Source organism: Seriola aureovittata, chromosome 9 (genome assembly GCF_021018895.1).
Source record: "Seriola aureovittata isolate HTS-2021-v1 ecotype China chromosome 9, ASM2101889v1, whole genome shotgun sequence".
Lineage (NCBI taxonomy): Eukaryota > Metazoa > Chordata > Actinopteri > Carangiformes > Carangidae > Seriola > Seriola aureovittata.
Window position 1 is genome coordinate 28,648,621 of NC_079372.1, and position 6,332 is coordinate 28,654,952.

Here is a 6,332-nt window from a genome sequence, read left to right on the forward strand (position 1 = left end):
CAGATCCAAGAGGCTCCGAATGGTACCGAGCCAAACGCTGTTATTTCCTCTGCAGCAGTTCAGCGGACTGATGAAGGTAAGGTTTAATTTACAGATCCCACACAGAGGATTCTCCGCTCCAGCACGGGATCTTAAGACCTTGAAGAGAAATCTAGATAAGACAAGTGGACACTGTTGTGGAGGGAGGGGGCAAAGTACCAGACTGTTTGGTGCGCACAGCTGGAAACAGAAGTGATAGAAGTTAGAGATGTCATGTGTTTCGTGCTTGTTTTATCATTTACAGAGTGAGTTAGTTTTACTGTCAATCACACTCAGTCAAGACATTTGTGTAGAAGGAAACCAACATGTTAGTTTGACTTACAGGTATATACAGTACGGCATGCTACATGAACACAAAGGAAAAGGTTAATGCTCGTCTGTACTCTCATTTGTTTGGACTGCAGTGCATACAGTGATATATTCATTAGCAGTTAGCGTCTTAGCGCCATCTTATCTGTGTTTTATGTCTTGTATGATTAGATTAGTCGCTGTCTCAGCCTGGTCACAGTTGTTCTTGTTAATTTATGATTACACCACAGGAGAGTGAATGGGAGGCCTGCTTAATCACTGGCAGAACAGATACTGGTTAACTAAGCATGACAAACAATAGGTTTTCTTAAGGGCACAGTGTGTTTTCATTCCTTACCCACCTTTGTCTTGTTTCCTTCTTACAAAAGCAGCTGTCATTTTCACTGATCTCCACTTTGTTGTGATGTGGAGACTCCATCAGTCACAGTCGATCCACACTCATCTGAAATGCTGTCAGCTGGTTGTAATTCGACATTTCTGCTGCTTGTTGGAATAATGTTTGATGAACAGCATTTGTGACTGAGGCTGCAACTTTAAATAAAAAATCTCTCCAAAATCCTTGATTTGTCCGACCAACAGTCCAAAGCTTAAAAGTCAATTTACAATGATACAATGCAGAGGAAGCAATAAATCTTTAAACATGATAAGCTGATTGGCACTCCCTCAATATATTACTTAATACTGATTAATAAGAGCAGATTAATCTGAGAGGATCTGATCGAAACCTGCCAGAAGCCCAACTGCTGGATCATTCCTGCAGGATCCCAACATGGACAGAATTACTGAGTTTACAATAAAGTGACAATAAGTCACAAGAGAGGGAATTTTTTTGTTGATAAGTTGCCAACTTACAAACTTAAACACTCTCTTGGGTGTTTTGAGTAACAGATAAAATCCTATCTTCATAACTGCTCAGTCGATCGTCAGCTCCCCACTTCCAAACGTGACTGACATCCACTCAAGCTGCCTTCACTAATGAACCATGGAAATCATGAGAGATGGGACACATGCTAGACACTCCCAGTTCACAACCCTCCCCCAAGCAGGATCAGAAATATCCACACAGACAAAATGGCTGAGAAACAGCTTTTTCACACTGTGGACAAGCTGCTGCATCCATGAGATCGATGACTAGTCAACCAGCAGCATGTGAAGCCCCAGTGGCCTAATGGATAAGGCACTGGCCTCCTAAGCCAGGGATTGTGGGTTCGAGTCCCATCTGGGGTGATTTACAGCAGAGTGGTGCAGCGGAAGCGTGCTGGGCCCATAACCCAGAGGTCGATGGATCGAAACCATCCTCTGCTAAGAGTTTTACAGCATGGTTACCTGAAGTACAACTGGTTTGTGCAAACCATCTCAGACTGTACTCAAAGCTACTTTGGGTCCACCCCAAGGCCTCCTACCAGTTGGACGTCTGGAAGACCACCAATGGAAGGAGCCCCAACAACCTCAATGGTCTCCTTTTGACAGAAATAAAATAGCTTATGATAAAATAGCTTTGTAGATGGACTTATTGCACATCAACAGAAGTGGTCCTTAAAACCACAGAGCCCCAGTGGCCTAATGCATAAAACATTGACCTGACCAGCGACTCTGTGAGGACAGCTGAAAATTCTTCTCCGTGGCTTCACTGAATTCCTCCAACACCTGGGTTTTAATGTCCATGGTCACCAGTTCTTTGGCCTGCCAGGTGGAGCACATGAAGCCCCAGTGGCCTAATGGATAAGGCACTGGCCTCCTAAGCCAGGGATTGTGGGTTCGAGTCCCATCTGGGGTGATTTACAGCAGAGTGGCGCAGCGGAAGCGTGCTGGGCCCATAACCCAGAGGTCGATGGATCGAAACCATCCTCTGCTAACAGTTTTACAGTATGGTTACCTGAACTACAACTGGTTCGTGGACTGTTAGCAGAGGATGGTTTCGATCCACTGCTAACAGTTTTACAGTATGGTTACCTGAACTACAACTGGTTCGTGTAAACCATCTCAGATCGTACTCAAAGCTACTTTGGGTCCACCCCAAGGCCTCCTACCAGTTGGACGTCTGGAAGACCTCCAATGGAAGGAGCCCCAACAACCTCAATGGTCTCCTTTTGGTAGAAAGGAGCAGCAGCTCTACTCCGAGCTCCCTGTGGATGTCAGAGCTCCTAACACTCTTTAAGGCTGAGCCCAGCCACCCTTCAGAGGAAACTCATCTCAGCCTCTTGTATCCACGATCAGAGAGGAGAGGAGGGAAAAGAAGAAAAGTAGTTAATGTTTGTTGAGGTTCTTCTGAATCAAACTTTTGCACCTCCCATCCTGTTGCTTTGTGGTGGAACTCTATATGTTAACACAAATGGTCAGAGGGCAGAATGTGACCAGTTGGACGTCTGGAAGACCACCAATGGAAGGAGCCCCAACAACCTCAATGGTCTCCTTTTGACAGAAATAAAATAGCTTATGATAAAATTGCTTTGTAGAGGAACTTATTGCACATCAACAGAAGTGGTCCTTAAAACCTCAGCGCCCCAGTGGCCTAATGCATAAAGCATTGACCTGACCAGCGACTCTGTGAGGACAGCTGAAAATTCTTCTCCGTGGCTTCACTGAATTCCTCCAACACCTGGGTTTTAATGTCCATGGTCACCAGTTCTTTGGCCTGCCAGGTGGAGCACATGAAGCCCCAGTGGCCTAATGGATAAGGCACTGGCCTCCTAAGCCAGGGATTGTGGGTTCGAGTCCCATCTGGGGTGATTTACAGCAGAGTGGCGCAGCGGAAGCGTGCTGGGCCCATAACCCAGAGGTCGATGGATCGAAACCATCCTCTGCTAACCATTTTACAGCATGGTTACCTGAAGTACAACAGAGTCTTCTGAAATGATCGATGACAAGTGGTTTGCACAAACCATTTCAGATTGTACTCAAAGCTACTTTGGGTCCACCCCAAGGCCTCCTACCAGTTGGACGTCTGGAAGACCTCCAATGGAAGGAGCCCCAACAACCTCAATGGTCTCCTTTTGACAGAAAGTATGTAAATCTTTCAGTCACTACCCAAAGCTCATGACTGTAGGTGAGGGACGGAACAAATATCGACTGATTGTGTTTCTCATGCTGTTGTTTTGTAGAGGAACTTATTGCACATCAACAGAACTGGTCCTTACAAGAGTGAGGATCCTAATCCTAATGGATAAAGCACTGGCCTGTTAAACCAGGGACTATGTGAGGCAAGAAGTTCTTCTCCATGGCCTCCTTGAATTTCTCCTACATCCGGGTTTTACAGCCCTGACCACCATAGCCACAAACAGTTTGGCGTGCCAGGCGCAGCATGTGAAGCCCCAGTGGCCTAATGGATAAGGCACTAGCCTCCTAAGCCAGGGATTGTGGGTTCAAGTCCCATCTGGGGTGATTTACAGCAGAGTGGCGCAGCGGAAGCGTGCTGGGCCCATAACCCAGAGGTCGATGGATCGAAACCATCCTCTGCTAACAGTTTTACAGTATGGTTACCTGAACTACAACTGGTTCGTGTAAACCATCTCAGATCGTACTCAAAGCTACTTTGGGTCCACCCCAAGGCCTCCTACCAGTTGGACGTCTGGAAGACCTCCAATGGAAGGAGCCCCAACAACCTCAATGGTCTCCTTTTGGTAGAAAGGAGCAGCAGCTCTACTCCGAGCTCCCTGTGGATGTCAGAGCTCCTAACACTCTCTAAGGCTGAGCCCAGCCACCCTTCAGAGGAAACTCATCTCAGCCTCTTGTATCCACGATCAGAGAGGAGAGGAGGGAAAAGAAGAAAAGTAGTTAATGTTTGTTGAGGTTCTTCTGAATCAAACTTTTACACCTCCCATCCTGTTGCTTTGTGGTGGAACTCTATATGTTAACACAAATGGTCAGAGGGCAGAATGTGACCAGTTGGACGTCTGGAAGACCACCAATGGAAGGAGCCCCAACAACCTCAATGGTCTCCTTTTGACAGAAATAAAATAGCTTATGATAAAATTGCTTTGTAGAGGAACTTATTGCACATCAACAGAAGTGGTCCTTAAAACCTCAGCGCCCCAGTGGCCTAATGCATAAAGCATTGACCTGACCACGACTCTGTGAGGACAGCTGAAAATTCTTCTCCGTGGCTTCACTGAATTCCTCCAACACCTGGGTTTTAATGTCCATGGCCAACAGTTTTACAGCATGGTTACCTGAACTACAACTGGTTCGTGTAAACCATCTCAGACTGTACTCAAAGCTACTTTGGGTCCACCCCAAGGCCTCCTACCAGTTGGACGTCTGGAAGACCACCAATGGAAGGAGCCCCAACAACCTCAATGGTCTCCTTTTGACAGAAAGGATCTTTATCTTTCAGTCACTACCCAAAGCTCATGACTGTAGGTGAGGGACGGAACAAAAATCGACTGATTGTGTTTCTCATGCTGTTGTTTTGTAGAGGAACTTATTGCACATCAACAGAAGTGCTCCTTACAAGAGCTCCAGTGGCCTAATGGATAAAGCACTGGCCTGTTAAACCAGGGACTATGTGAGGCCAGAAGTTCTTCTCCATGGCCTCCTTGAATTTCTCCTACATCCGGGTTTTACAGCCATGACCACCATAGCCACAAACACTTTGGCGTGCCAGGAGCAGCATGTGAAGCCCCAGTGGCCTAATGGATAAGGCACTGGCCTCCTAAGCCAGGGATTGTGGGTTCGAGTCCCATCTGGGGTGATTTACAGCAGAGTGGCGCAGCGGAAGCGTGCTGGGCCCATAACCCAGAGGTCGATGGATCGAAACCATCCTCTGCTAACAGTTTTACACCATGGTTACCTGAAGTACAACTGGTTTGTGCAAACCATCTCAGACTGTACTCAAAGCTACTTTGGGTCCACCCAAAGGCCTCCTACCAGTTGGACGTCTGAAAGACCTCCAATGGAAGGAGCCCCAACAACCTCAATGGTCTCCTTTTGGTAGAAAGGGGCAGCAGCTCTACTCCGAGCTCCCTGTGGATGTCAGACCTCCTAACACTCTCTAAGGCTGAGCCCAGCCACCCTTCAGAGGAAACTCATCTCAGCCTCTTGTGTCCATGATCAGAGAGGAGAGGAGGGAAAAGAAGAAAAGTAGTTAATGTTTGTTGAGGTTCTTCTGAATCAAACTTTTGCACCTCCCATCCTGTTGCTTTGTGGTGGAACTCTATATGTTAACACAAATGGTCAGAGGGCAGAATGTGAAGCCACAATGGAGCTGCTGGCTTTCTAAGCCAGGGATTGTCATTGTAGTGACTGACAGCAGAGTGGGGCAGTGGATGCGTGCTGTGGGAGCTGTGCGTCCCTGAATGCATCTTTAAAACTTCCCGATTAACTCTGATGCTCTATTGTCTATCGAGTGTGTAGCTTCATTTCCTGACTTTACATCAACTTTCTGATACAACGACCAACATGTTTTCTCTGTCTTGCTTTTGTCCGCACATTTTTTTTTAAAACACTTGTTTTAAAGTTATGTTTAGGTTTCCAGTATTTTCTCACTTCATGTAATCAGTCGCGGGGCTGCAGGTCGTGTGAGTTTTCAGGGAGGAGAGTTTTTGAACTGCTTTAAGATCTCTGAATGTGGCCTCTGTTTGCTCTGAAGCTCTTAAACAGTACAGACCAGTTTGATTGAATTTAAACCCTAGAGCAGTTAAGCAGTGGATTTCTATGAATTGTGAACTATAACACTGTGTTCATCTCCTTAGTAATGACACACGTCTGGTAACGAGATAACTGGTTGTTGTTTATGAGGCCAATAAAAGGGAGGGATCAATTATGACTAATATTAATTTAATCAGTCGTCCAGTCACTCTTATCAATAATGACGCAGCTCTTATATTGGATCTCTATGACAAACAATAACTGAAACATTTTTGGCAGTGTATTTTTAAAATCTGTATCGTGTATTAAATTGTTCTCATTATTTATTTTTTATTTTTGACACTGATGTTCTTTCTGGTGTAAATGGCAGCACAGTTTTATTAACCAACACCGAGCAT

At 45.8% G+C, this 6,332-nt stretch overlaps 6 non-coding genes across 6 annotated transcripts; all 6 read left to right on the forward strand.

Annotated features, from left to right (window-relative positions):
- The first annotated feature begins 1,502 nt into the window (after positions 1-1,502).
- trnar-ccu (transfer RNA arginine (anticodon CCU)) lies at positions 1,503-1,575 on the forward strand. The gene has a single exon. It is a non-coding gene; the product is annotated as a tRNA-Arg (tRNA).
- Positions 1,576-2,052: 477 nt separating this feature from the next.
- trnar-ccu (transfer RNA arginine (anticodon CCU)) lies at positions 2,053-2,125 on the forward strand. The gene has a single exon. It is a non-coding gene; the product is annotated as a tRNA-Arg (tRNA).
- Positions 2,126-3,004: 879 nt separating this feature from the next.
- Positions 3,005-3,077, forward strand: trnar-ccu (transfer RNA arginine (anticodon CCU)). The gene has a single exon. It is a non-coding gene; the product is annotated as a tRNA-Arg (tRNA).
- Positions 3,078-3,656: 579 nt separating this feature from the next.
- trnar-ccu (transfer RNA arginine (anticodon CCU)) lies at positions 3,657-3,729 on the forward strand. The gene has a single exon. It is a non-coding gene; the product is annotated as a tRNA-Arg (tRNA).
- A 1,236-nt stretch (positions 3,730-4,965) lies between these two features.
- Positions 4,966-5,038, forward strand: trnar-ccu (transfer RNA arginine (anticodon CCU)). Its single transcript has one exon. It is a non-coding gene; the product is annotated as a tRNA-Arg (tRNA).
- A 6-nt stretch (positions 5,039-5,044) lies between these two features.
- Positions 5,045-5,116, forward strand: trnam-cau (transfer RNA methionine (anticodon CAU)). Its single transcript has one exon. It is a non-coding gene; the product is annotated as a tRNA-Met (tRNA).
- The last annotated feature ends 1,216 nt before the right edge of the window (positions 5,117-6,332 follow it).